The 14,161-nt window shown below is 38.0% G+C and overlaps 1 protein-coding gene across 1 annotated transcript in view; it reads right to left on the bottom strand.

Annotated features, from left to right (window-relative positions):
* Positions 1-14,161, bottom strand: part of YES1 (YES proto-oncogene 1, Src family tyrosine kinase) — a 99,860-nt gene that overhangs the window by 80,844 nt on the left and 4,855 nt on the right. The window lies entirely within an intron of this gene.

Here is a 14,161-nt window from a genome sequence, read left to right as displayed (position 1 = left end):
AGTGAGAGGCCTGCGTACCGCAAAAAAAAAAAAAAAAGAGAGATCTTATGCCTTTATTAACTTGAAGGATTGGAAAATTAATGGCAGTATACTTTCTTTGTATTGAAATTCAACAAATTAAATATTAATAGATTTTCAAAGATTTTATGTGGACTTTTTTTTCAGGGAAAAAGGAATTAATATCCTACCACATTTAATGTTAAAATACATAGTTTTCAAAAAAAATACATAGTTTTCTTTAGGATATTCATTGGAGACTAATACAATCAGTTTTTACACTTTATACCTAATTTAATTTAAAAAATTTTTTTGTTTTGCATAAAAGAGCTAGCCACTTTTTTAAAATTATCTTTTAGCTTTATTGTTATTATCATCATTTTCATTTCTTTATAGTGGACTACTCTACAACCATTTCAAATTTTTGAGCCCTGAGTTCTGGTCATTAATTCCTGTGGGCCTATGTCCTTCTGAATATTTGAAAGCATGTTTACTAAAGAATCAACAGCCATGCACTGAAGAATCAAAGAGTGTACAATGACTCACACTAAAGAGGATGCTATTTAAATAATCCAAATGTGACTAACTTCAAAGTAGAGATTTTTTTTTTTGGACACCTGGTAATTTTGGCATAAAATAGAAAATTGGCACTCATGCTCATTTCACGTAAAATTAATTCCAACAAGTTAAAATAGAAGCAGAGCTGGAGACCAAGGAATGGATGTTTTGTTTTGAAAACCAGACTGGAAATTCTGTTTATATTATAGTAAGGCCCTTTTAAAATTTATTTGAACTTGTGCTCAGGAAAATATTTAGATTTTCCTTAGCCCTCTTAAGGACCTATTGTCTAGTTGTGGATTTTATTTGAAAACCTTGAAACAGAAAAAAAAAAAATTCCTCCTTTTGTCAAAGTCTCCAAGCCTCACATATTCTCTTTAAAAATCACCAGTCTCATTTCCTTTGAGATGATGAGCTATACATCCAAAGAACAAAGCATTTCCTGAGTCTGTTTAGAGTACATAGGATTAGTTCCTAAGTGTTTGTCATGTACCCTCAAGAACCTGGTAGAAAGTAAAAAACAAAACAAGAAAGCCAGAAACCTCCCAAAGAATACAGAAATTTATATAAAATCTTGAGATGGTAAATAGCACAGAATTACGTAAAGTCCCAGGAAGTATTTGATAAGTTTGGTCATTTAGACATATAAACACTTATTAAGCTTTACGTTCCTTAAGATAGAAAGCTATGACAGTGGAAAGATGTTTGGACTGGGAATAAATACTAATTCTGGTCCAACTGCTAGTGGATATGGGGTTTCTTTTCTTTTTTTTTTTTTAATTTGTTTGTCATTTTTATTATTGAGCTGTAATTATTCTTTGTACATTCTGGATACAAGTGCCTTATGAGACATAATGATTTGCAGGAATGTTCTCCCATTCTGTAGATTGTCTTTTCACTTTTTAAAAATCAATTATTTATTTATTTATGACTGTGTTGGGTCTTCGTTGCTGCACGCGGGCTCTCTCTAGTTGTGGAGAGTGGGGCCTATTCTTCTTTGCGGTGCGCGGGCTTCTCATTTCGGTGGCTTCTCTTGTTGCGGAGCACAGGCTCTAGGTGCGCGGGCTTCAGCAGTTGTGGTACACGGGCTTAGTTGCTCCACGGCATGTGGGACCTTCCTGGACCAGGGATTGAACCTGCGTCCCCTACATTGACAGGTGGATTCCTAACCACTGTGCCACCAGGGAAGTCCTGGACATGGGGTTTCTTTAGGGGTGAAGAAAGTATCCTGGAATCGGATAGTGGTAATGGTTGCACAACTTTGTGAATAAACTAAAAACCACTGAATTGTACACTTTAAAGGGTGAATTCTGTGTCATGTAAATTGTATCTTGATTAAAAGAAAATTCTGGTTCCAGAATTTTATTCCCTTCTGTAACTATGTAATCTTTTTTCCCCAGCTTTATTGAGGTATAATTGACACATAACAATGTGTAAGTTTAAGGCTTGCAAGGTGATGATTTTGATACCCGTATATATTGTGAAATGATTACCACAATAAGGTTAGTTAGCACATCAAACACCATTTATGCTACATAGATCAAAGAAATAAGTATAAAGTACATAAATGTAGGGAAATCAATGCCATTATGTAATTTGCAATGGAAAGAGTAGGATACTGGGACAACTGACTATCCATTTGGAGAAAGAAAAATTTCTCTTGAAGATTTTGTGTAAATTTATTGGCCATTCATATTTCTAATTTTGTGAATTGTCCTTTACCAACTTTGCATTTAGGTGTGATTGTCTTTATGAGTTTGTAAGTGTCCTATTTTGAGATTTTGAATTCTTCATTTCTCATAAACGATGGCAACATTTCCCCCAAGTTTTCATGTGCCATTTAACTTTATTTGTAGGTTTTCTTTTAATACAGAGAACTTGAGAAATATTTTATTCCATTTATCAATCTCTTCCTTTTTGGTTTCTTTTAAATCCCAGTCTTAAAATTTCCTTTCCAACCTAAAATTATTTATATATTTTTTCCTAGTATTCTTGTGATTTTTTTTGCATTAAAAAATTTAGTCCGTTTGAATATGTTTGATGTTGTAGGACATGAAGTAGCAATCTTATTTTTCTTTTTTTTTCTAAATGGATAGTCAGTTGTCCCACTATTCTCTTCTTTCCACTAGGATTACATTTATCTCTTTTTCTTGCCTGATTGTTCTGACTAGGAGTTCCAGGACTAGGTTGAATAGGAATTGTGAGAATGGGCACTTTTGCCTCATTCCTGATTTTATAGGAAAAGCTTTTTGCTTTTCACTATTGAGTGTGATGTTAGCTATGAGTTTCTTAGATATAGTTTATATTATGTGAGCTATGTTCCTTCTACACTCAATTTCTTGAGAGCTTTGATCATGAAGGGGTGTTGAATTTTGTCAAATGTTTTTTCTGCATCTAGTGAGAAGATTATATAATTTTTATCCTTCATTCTATTAATGTGATGTATCACGTTTCTTAGCTATATAATCTTAAGTAAGTTTCCTAGGTTCTTAAGACTTCAGTTTTTCCACTGTAAAGTGAAGGGGTTTTATTAGAGCAATGCTTTTTACACCGTGGTTTGCAATCCTTAGTGAGTGGCAAAATCAATTTAGTGGAGGGCAACCAGCATCTTAAAAAAAAAAAGAAAAAGAAACAAATATCTGAGTGTATTGCATATAAGAAGTATTATTTTGCCAAACTCTTATTTCCCTTATATGTGAATACATAAGGAGTCATGATGTAAAATATGTTTTTTTTTCACTGTTGGTTACAATAAAAAGTTAGCTGATTTGTAATCTCCCTCTTATAAAATTCTGTCAATTTACACTGTTCAATTTGGTAGCAGCAAAATCTCCAATCCTTACTGCAAACAATGAAGCAGTATAATCATTATGATCATTCCCATTTTATAGGCAAAGAAAATGCAGGAAAGAGAAGTTAATAAGACAAAAACATACAGCTATAAGTGATAGAGCTGGTAATTGAACCCAAGTAGCTTAATTTTAAAGCTGCCACTTTTAACCACTATATCATTCTATCTAGAATTCTGGCAATAAATTTTTAAAGTTTTAAATTGACCTACAATCCCGTAGCCCTTCTCCACTTAATATTATAGAATTTTGTATTTTTGGTGAGTATTGGTTTTGTATTTTTGGTGAATATTGGTTTAAAAAAAATAAGAGTTTCCTTGATATTAAATTAACCTCATCTGAGAAATCATTAAAAAGAGTGGGGGAGGGAGTATCAACACATCAGTTCAGACCATCAACTCACTTCTTAATGCCCTTTGTAGATCCCAAGATTTTGGCTGAGTAGTAGAAACTTTTCACTTTAAAACAAACAAAACAGGGATTTCCCTGGTGGCGCAGTTGTTGGGAATCCACCTGCCGGTGCAGGGGACACGGGTTCGATCCCTGGTCCGGGAGGATCCCACGTGCTGTGGAGCAGCTGGGCCCATGTGCCACAACTACTGAGCCTGTGCGCCACAACTACTGGAACCTGCGCGCCTAGAGCCCATGCTCCGCAACAAGAGAAGCCATTGCGATGGGAGGCACGTGCACCGCAATGAAGAGCGGCCCCCACTCACCACAACTAGAGAAAGCCCGCACGCAGCAACAAAGACCCAACACAGCCAAAACTAAATAAATTAATTAAAAACAAAACAAAACAAACAAACAAAGGTGTTTCTGCAATAAAGAATCTTCCCCTAAGAATAAAGCTCCTATAATTCCTTGGCTACATTCTATTGAAATAATGAGTTGTTCAACTTTAGCTCAGTTGAATTTGGCCACAAAAATATCTAGTATTCTTCCTCAGATCAGAATTGTTCTAATTAGCTCCCCAGGAAGGCAAAAGATCATAAGAAGCCTGAGAAATAAGAAGCAGAATTTAGATGATGCACTGAAGTCAATGCAATGGAAACAGTAACAGCAAAGGTCAAGTTCTGTCTTCCTATCTTATTTCTTCTTGATGATAGCTGTATCCTGTGACACATACACATACTCACTCTTCTACTAATGCAACAAACACAACGTTATTTTGACACAGTCCCAGCTTCTCAAGATGACTCCAATCTCTTGGCAATAAAAATTGGAAACCATCCTTTGTTAAGTGCTTGTTTTTACTAGACTTTTGCCCTGATTTATATACTGATTTAAATGGTCTTCACCACAGTTTGTGAGATTACTCCACTTTTTATTTTCTTTTGTAAAATGTATTTATTTATTTATTTGGCTGCACTAGGTCTTAGTTTCAGCACGCTGTGTCTTCATTGCTGCATGCAGGATCTAGTTCCTTCACCAGGGATCGAACCCAGATGCCCCAACCCCTTCATTGGGAGCCCAGAGTCTTAACCACTGGACCACCAGGGAAGTCCCTACTCTACTTTTTATCTTATTTTATTTTAAATTATTTATTTATTTATTTTTGGCTGCGTTGGGTCTTTGTTGCTGCACATGGGCTTTCTCTCTTTATTTTTTTAACATCTTTATTGGAGTATAATTGCTTTACAATGTTGTGTTCGTTTCTGCCGTATAACAAAGTGAATCAGCTATATGTATACATATGTTCCCATACCCCCTCCCCCATGCATCTCCCTCCCACCCTCCCTATCCCACCCCTCTAGGTGGTCACAAAGCACCGAGCTGATCTCCCCATGCACTGCAGCTGCTTCCCACTAGCTATTTTACATTTGGCAGTGTATATATGTCATTGCTACTCTCTCACTTCATCCCAGCTTACCCTTCCCCCATCCCCGTGTCCTCAAGTCCCTTCTCTACATCTGTGTCTTTATTCCTGTCCTGTCCCTAGGTTCTTCAGAACCTTTTTTTTTATTTTAAGATTCCATATATATGTGTTAGCATACAGTATTTGTTTTTCTCTTTCTGATTTACTTCACTCTGTATGAGACTCTAGGTCTATCCACCTCACTGCAGATAACTCAATTTTGTCTCTTTTTACGGCTGTGTAATATTCCATTGTATATATGTGCCACATCTTCTTTATCCATTCATCTGTCGATGGACACTTAGGTTGCTTCCATGTCCTGGCTATTGTAAATAGTGCTGCAATGAACATTGTGGTACATGACTCTTTTTGAATTATGGTTTTCTCAGGGTATATGCCCAGTAGTGGGATTGCTGGGTCGTATGGTAGTTCTAGTTTTAGTTTTTTAAGGAACCTCCATACTGTTCTCCATAGTGGCTGTATCAATTTACATTCCCACCAACAATGCAAGAGGGTTCCTTTTTCTCCACATCCTCTCCAGCATTTATTGTTTGTGGATTTTTTGATGATGGCCATTCTGACCGGTGTGAGGTGATACCTAATTGTAGTTTTGATTTGTATTTCTCTAATGGTTAATGATGTTGAGCATCCTTTCATGTGTTTGTTGGCAATCTGTATAACTTCTTTGGAGAAATGTCTATTTAGATCTTCTGCCCATTTTTGGATAGGGTTGTTTGTTTTTTTGATATTGAGCTGCATGAGCTGCTTGTATATTTTGGAGATTAATCCTTTGCAGTTGCTTCGTTTGCAAATATTTTCTCCCATTCTGAGGGTTGTCTTTTTGTCTTGTTTATGGTTTCCTTTGTTGTGCAAAAGCTTTTAAGTTTCATTAGGTCCCATTTGTTTATTTTTGTTTTTATTTCCATTTCTCTAGGAGGTGGGTCAAAAAGGATCTTGCTGTGATTTATGTCATAGAGTGTTCTGCCTATGTTTTCCTCTAAGAGTTTTATAGTGTCTGTCCTTACATTTAGGTCTTTAATCTATTTTGAGTTTATTTTTGTGTATGGTGTTAGGGAGTGTTCTAATTTCATTCTTTTACATGTAGCTGTCCAGTTTTCCCAGCACCACTTACTGAAGAGGCTGTCTTTTCTCCTTTGTATATTCTTGCCTCCTTTATCAAAGATAAGGTGATGATATGTGCGTGGGTTTATCTCTGGGCTTTCTATCCTGTTCCATTGATCTATATTTCTGTTTTTATGCCAGTACCATACTGTCTTGATTACTGTAGCTTTGGAGTATAGTCTAAAGTCAGGGAGCCTGATTCCTTCAGCTCTGTTTTTCTTTCTCAAGATTGCTTTGGCTATTCGGGGTCTTTTGTGTGTCAGTGCAAATTGTGAAATTTTTTGTTCTAGTTCTGTGAAAAATGTCATTGGTAGTTTGACAGGGATTGCATTGAATCTGTAGATTGCTTTGGGTAGTATAGTCCTTTTCACAATGTTGAGTCTTCCAATCCAAGAACGTCGTATATCTCTCCATCTGTTTGTAACATCTTTAAATTCTTTCATCAGTGTCTTATAGTTTTCTGTATACAGGTCTTTTGTCTCCTTAGGTAGGTTTATTCCTAGGTATTTTATTCTTTTTGTTGCAGTGGTAAATGGGAGTGTTTCCTTAATATCTCTTTCATATTTTTCATCATTAGTGTATAGGAATGCAAGAGGTTTCTGTGCATTAATTTTGTATCCCGCTACTTTACCAAATTCACTGATTAGCTCTAGTAGTTTTCTGGTAGCATTTTTAGGATTCTCTATGTATAGTGTCATGTCATCTGCAAACAGTGACAGCTTTATTTCTTCTTTTCTGATTTGGATTCCTTTTATTTCTTTTTCTTCTCTGATTGCTGTGGCTAAAACTTCCAAAACTATGTTGAATAATAGTGGTGAGAGTGGGCAGCCTTGTCTTGTTCCTGATCTTAGAGGAAATTGTTTCAGTTTTTCACCATTGAGAACGATGCTGGCTGTGGGTTTGTCATATATGGCCTTTATTATGCTGAGGTAAGTTCCCTCTATGCCTACTTTCTGGAGAGTTTTTATCATAAATGAGTTGGGCTTTCTCAGTGGCCATGGCTCATGGGCCTAGCCGCTCCGTGGCATGTGGGATTTCCTGGACCGGGGCACGAACCCGTGTCCCCTGCATTGGCAGGCGGACTCTCAACCACTGCGCCACCAGGGAAGCCCAGGGGGCTATTCTTCATTGTGGTCCATGGGTTTCTTTCTCTTTGCAGTGGCTTCTCTTGTAGCGGAGCACGGGCTCTAGGCATGCGGGCTTCAGTAGTTGCAGTGCATGGGCTCAGTAGTTATGGTGTGTGGGCTCTGTAGTTGTGGCGCATGGGCTTAGTTGCTCCGTGGCATGTGGGATCTTCCTGGACAAGGGAGCAAACCCGTGTTCCCTGCAGTGGCAGGTGGATCCTTTTTTAAAAATATTTATTTATTTATTTTTGGCTGCGTTGGGTCTTCCTTACTGCATGTGTGCTTTCTCTAAGTTGTGGCGAGCGGGGGCTACTCTTGGTTGCAGTGCACGGGCTTCTCATTGCGGTGGCTTCTCTCGTTGCAGTGCACAGGCTCTAGGCATATGGGCTTCAGTAGTTGTGGCACACGGGCTCAGTAGTTGTGGCTCATGGGCTCAGGAGTTGTGGCTCACGGGTTCTAGAGAGCAGGGTCAGTAGTTGTGGCACACAGGCTTAGCTGCTCTGCAGCATGTGGGATCTTCCTGGATCAGGGCTCGGATCCATGTCCCCTGCATTGGCAGGTGGATTCTTAACCACTGTGCCACCAGGGAAGTCCTGTACTTTTTAAAAACTGAAACTCAGTTAAGATAATTTGGTATTAAATGATCTGGCTTGAGTTAAATCCCACATTCTTTGGGCCAAGCCTGGTAGTTTTTCCCACTGTCCGGCTCTGAAGTGTTGCCCCTCACTCAATGCACCTCTGTACACAGCATACATGTATTTAGTATGGTTTCTGTTGTTGTGATTATTTGAAATAAACATAACATGTTTACCCAGACATTTCCATTTTTTAGCTTCCATCTGCTATAGGATCTATGTTTTGCTAATACAGAATATTTAGAAGATTTAGTTTAAACACAGGGACTTTTATCTTTGGTTCAGCTCAAATCTTGACTATTTCCTTTATATTTGCAGTCACATACACATTTTTCACATTTCCTTTTTAATGCTTTGCTATGAATTGTTAAACTTAAATCCTGCAGCTAATGCCTAATGGGCCAGGAACAATGTAGCTATTTAGACAGAATTTTGCAAATTAATCGTGAAACTTAAAGAGGAATGGAGACCCCGTGTTGAGTTAAAAAAAAACCAAACCAACAACTATAATCCTATTCTTGGAGCAAGGCTTGAGATAATGATCCCCACAAAGAAGGTAAGTGACGTGAAGAAAAAGCATTTGTATAAAGCATAAAATAAGAAATGAACTTCAAACTTATAAAACCTAGATTTCCCTTGTGGTCCAGTGGGTAAGACTCCACACTACCAACGCAAAGGGGCCCAGGTTCAATCCCTGGTCAGGGAACTAGAACCCACGTGACTGCTGCAACTAAGAGTTCGCATGCCGCAACTAAGAAGCCCACATGCTGCAAGTAAGAGTTAGCGTGCCGCAACTAAGACCCGCCGCAGCCAAAATAAATAAATAATAAATAAATTTTAAAAAATTATAAAAACTATTTTGGAAAAATCAGATTATAAACTTCAAGACACAGGAAGAACACATTTAACAGAGATTTTAGCCAAGTAGGAATAACGCAGAACCAGTGTGAGAAATGTAATGGGTCTAGCCACATACAACCTTTCTGGCCATTTATTTTCTAAGGCAGATATCATTCATTTCACAGTTACTAAGTGCCAGGCAAATTTCCTGTACTTTAAATCATCTTAACCCATTTAACCCCTCACAACAATCCTATAAATTTAGGTATAAATGAAGCTAAAATCTCCAGAGAGTTAGAACTATTCTTTTGTGATGAATATCCTTTTCATTTTATACCAAGTAAGAAGATAGAGAATAAAATTCTTGTTCATTTTTTTGGCCGTGGCCTATGGGATCTTACTCCCCCCCAACCAGGTGTCAAACCTGGGCCCGTGGCAGTGAGAGCACCGAGTCTTAACCACTGGACTGCCATGGAATTCCCAAGAATAAAATTTTAATTGATGAATTTTAAAGAAACTAAGCCTTAGGAAAGCTAATGTGTCCAAGTGTGTGCAGTTATAACAAATGGCATCACTATTTTACTCTGAGTCTGAGTCATGATCACTGTTCTCCCCCACAAATGAGAAAGGTGCTCCCAGTCCTGCCCTTTTCCTTAGAGAACTCAGGTCCTTAACCTCATATCAATAACATTTAACTGCAAATTATATATGGCTTAGGACTTTTTCAAAACTTAGAATTTACTTATTGATTAAATAAGATTAGAATAAGTAAGATTAGAATCCTTATATAAGGGACTACTTTTGGATATTTGTCATGAACAGGAGATATTTAATTTCAGTAATAGATGTTGATTAATTTCCTTATTGCCATAATGACTGTAAACAAATTATGATATTTTAAATTTATTTGGTCTTTTTTTCCCACTTGGAAACCAATAATATTGTACACAAAATTTCCATTTTAATTGTTTTCTTCATTGTGTAACTTATGAAAAATCAGGACATTGAAATGAAGTGATTTTCCAGTTTCTTTTACTGAGTCAACAGTAGCAAATCATTGTTACTCAAGAAATGCTTAGTGTACAGAATGAAACAAAGAAATATCAAATTATATGCTGCTTGTAGAAGCTTAACAACTAGAATATTATATACAAAGATGAATAATAGCTCATATTTGATACATGCTAACGAAGAGCATAAAGAAGAAAATCTTTGGGAATTCTCAGTTAGAGGAAGATCTGAGTACGGTGAGGCAGTTAAAAAGAGCTCTGGAGCTTCCCTGGTGGCTCAGTGGTTAAGAGTCCACCTGCCGATGCAGGGGACACGGGTTCGTGCCCTGGTCCGGGAAGATCCCACATGCCGCAGAGCGGCTGGGCCCGTGAGCCATGGCCGCTGAGCCTGTGCGCGTCTGGAGCCTGTGCTCCGCAACGGGAGATGCCACAACAGTGAGAGGCCCGCGTACCGCAAAAAAAAAAAGAGCTCTGAAAAGGTAGTGGGACATAATTGGGAAAGACAATTCCATAAAGGCATTCTTCAAAGGGAAGGTGATGGCTTAGGCAGAGTTTCAGAGCCCCAGATGTGTGTTCAGATAGAATGCTACCAGGGCCAAAAGTCGAGGGTTTGTGCAGGAATAGCATAGGAGATAAAGGTTCCTGATGATCCAGCATTTACAACTTTTGACTTCAAACATGAATTTTCCTATCAAATGACTCCAGCTCTCACACTACGGAACTTTTCGAGGGTGGGCATTTATCTTATCTACCCTGATGTTTTCAGTGCTAACACAGTACTTTGAGTGCCTGACTCAGAAAAGACATTCTGCAAGTATTTGTTGAATGGATGGATGAATGAATGAATGAATGAGTCTCAGATAGATTCAGTGAATTACTCAAGGTCAAACAACTAGAAAGTGAGTTACAGCTGGCACAAACTGTTGCTTTTTACTCTATTCAGATGTGAACTATACAGTGTTACAGAATCATTATTTTTCCATTCTCCTTGTCTTTTTGGAAATTTTCTTGGATGGACCTTAAGAAGATTGTATTAGTTAAGGTTCTGCACAGAAACAGAACCAATGGGATATGTGTGTGTAGTTGTATGTGTATGTGTGTACTGAGAGAGAGAGAGACACACACACACACACACACACAGAGAGAGAGAGAGAGAGAGAGAGAGAGAGAGAGAGAGAGGGATTGATGATAAGGAATTGGCTCATGCAACTATGGAGGCAGACAAGTCCCAAGGTCTGCAGGGTGACTCAGCAAACTGGGACCCAGAAGAGCCAATGACGTAGTTCCAGTTCTAGTCCAAAGACCTGAGAACAGGAAGAGCTGATGTTTCAGCTCTAGTTTGAAGACAGGAAAAAGTCAGTGTCCCAGTTTGAAGTCAGTCCAGCAGGAGGAATTCTCCCTTACTTGGGGGAGGGTCAGTTTTTTTTGTTCTACTTAGGCTTTCACCTGATTGGATGAGGCCCACCCACATTAGGGAGGGCAATTCATGTAATGTTTTTAATTTAAAAAAAAATTATTTACTTATTTTTGGCTGCGTTGGGTCTTCGTTGCTGTGCGTGGGCTTTCTCTAGTTGCGGCGAGTGGGGGCTACTCTTCCTTGCAGTGCGTGAGCTTATCATTGTGGTGGCTTCTCTTTGTTGCAGAGCACGGGCTCTAGGGGCGCGGGCTTCAGTAGTTGTGGATCGTGGGCTCTAGAGCGCAGGCTCAGTAGTTGTGGTGCACAGGCTTAGTTGCTCTGAGGCATGTGGGATCTTCCTGGACCAGGGCTCAAAACCACGTCCCCTGCATTGGCAGGCGGATTCTTAACCACTGTGCCACCAGGGAAGTCCCCATGTAATGTTAATCTCATTCAGAAACACCCTCACAGACGTGGTCCAGAATAATGTTTGACCAAGTATCTTGGCATCACATGGCTCAGGCAAGTTGACACATAAAATTAACCATCACAGATCTTTACCACTCACAAGTCATGTAGTCAGTTGAATATCCCAAATCTATTCCACTAAAACATCATGGGCTACATATTTGGTTCTCAATGTGTATTTATACAAGTTCCTTTTGTTGAGATAGTACAACATAATGGTGAGGAGCACCTCTGGTTCAAATTCAAGTTATCAGATGTGTGACCTTGACAAGTTACTTCTCTTAGTGTCAGTTTCTTTATCCATTAATTGGGAGTAATAATTGTTCCTCCATCTTAGAGTTGTTGTTATGAGAATTAAATAAAATAAGAGCATAAAATACTGAGTACAGTGCATGGCTCATAGTATTCACTCAATAAATTATGGCTACTGTTTAATAAAAAATACTAATGCAGGGACTTCCCTGGTGGTCCAGTGGGTAAGACTCCGAGCTCCCAATGCAGAGGGCCTGGGTTCGATCTCTGGTCGGGGAACTAGATCCTGCATGCATGTTGCAACTAACAGTCCGCATGTTGCAACTAAAGGTCCCGCGTGCTGCAGGGAAGATCCCACGTGCTGCAACTAAGACCCAGCGCAGTCAAAAAAAAAAAAAAAAAGAGAAATACTAATACAAATTTAATGAATATGGCATACCATTACCACTTGTTTGATTTGATCCCATAAATATTCTTTTAAAATGTCAAGTTATGTTTTTAATTTTAAACACTCAAGTGAAATAATAATTCTTGGCAGGTACCATTCAGTTATATTTCTATCTTTAATTCCTAGTGCAACACCTGATACATAGTAAGCACATGACAACAATTTTAAGAATACTTAATATTGTATCAAAAAATATAATTTAGGGTGTTTGAATTCTGTCACCCTAAAAATATAGAAAATTTGAGAATAATTTTTATGCACAAACGCTAATTTGATTTGAAACGAAACATTTGGAGAGGTTATAATAGTAGAAGGCAGGTATTTTCATTTATTTAATATTTGTTAATTATGTTGCCCTATAAACCCGTGAGCCTATAAACAGTTTCCATAAACAACTAAAGATGACATGAACTTTTCATTGACTGAATCAATAAATAATTTTTATCACATTTTAAAATCACAGTGGCATAAATATAATGAAAATAATACCTTACATTGAATAATACTTTATACTTTTCAAATTATTCAAATACACTATCACATTTGATTCTTAAAACAACCTCGAAGAGTGGGTAAGTAGATGTTATTATCCTCATTTCAGGGTCAGTAAACTAGAAATGAGAGATTCAAATTAGTATGCCTAACAACAAGCAGCAAATTAATGACTAAGCTAGAAGCTTTTAACTTAGTATGCTTTCTAATACACCAAACCTCATTAGACTAAATTCCACTCTCCTAAGTAAAAAATATCAGCATGGTCTTCAGTTAAGAAGGGATTTTTCTTCAATACATGTGATTATTAGGCAGTGTTTATCCCATGCTAAAATCTCAAAATTTTATTTTAATAAGAATGCAAAGTAGTTTTTCTACATATCACATCAATACCAAAAAACTATAATCACAGTGATGAATTTTATACTCTTGAGTACTATTTAAGGTAGTTTGGGTCACTAAATAACATCATATAATTTAGATGATAGTTTTTCTCATATTAGAGTCTTGGGTTTGACACAACTGTCTTTTTCTATGTTACTATAACATTTTCCCTTTTGATGTGATACTGTTTACTGTGTTGTCTTAAACTCACTCAAAAAAAAAAAAAAAAATCGGACTTCCTGGGTGGGACAGTGGTTAAGAATCCGCCTGCTACTGCAGGGGACATGGATTTGATCCCTGGTCCGGGAAGATCCCACATGCCACGAAGCAACTAAGCCCGTGCACCACAATTACTGAGCCTGTGCTCTAGAGCCTGCGTGCCACAACTACTGAAGCCCGCATGCCCTAGAGCCCACGCCACAACTACTGAGCCCACGTGCTGCAACTACTGAAGCCCACACGCCTAGAGGCCGTGCTCCGCAACAAGAGAAGCCACCGCAATGAGAAGCCTGCGCACCACAACGAAGAGTAGCCCCGGCTCGCTGCAACTAGAGAAAGCCCGCGCACAGCAACGAAGACCCAATGCAGCCAAAAAAATAAATAAATAAAAATAAAATTAAATTAAAATAAATTCTTTTTTAATAGGAGCGTGGTATGCACTGGAAATAATAGTTTTTGTAATTTGGTGTAAGGGTCATATCCTTAACACCAATTTAAGAGTCAACTTTTTT

The sequence above is a fragment of the Delphinus delphis genome, chromosome 13 (genome assembly GCF_949987515.2).
Source record: "Delphinus delphis chromosome 13, mDelDel1.2, whole genome shotgun sequence".
Lineage (NCBI taxonomy): Eukaryota > Metazoa > Chordata > Mammalia > Artiodactyla > Delphinidae > Delphinus > Delphinus delphis.
The sequence above is the reverse complement of the archived record's forward strand: the minus strand, read 5'-3'. Positions and strand labels throughout refer to the sequence as shown.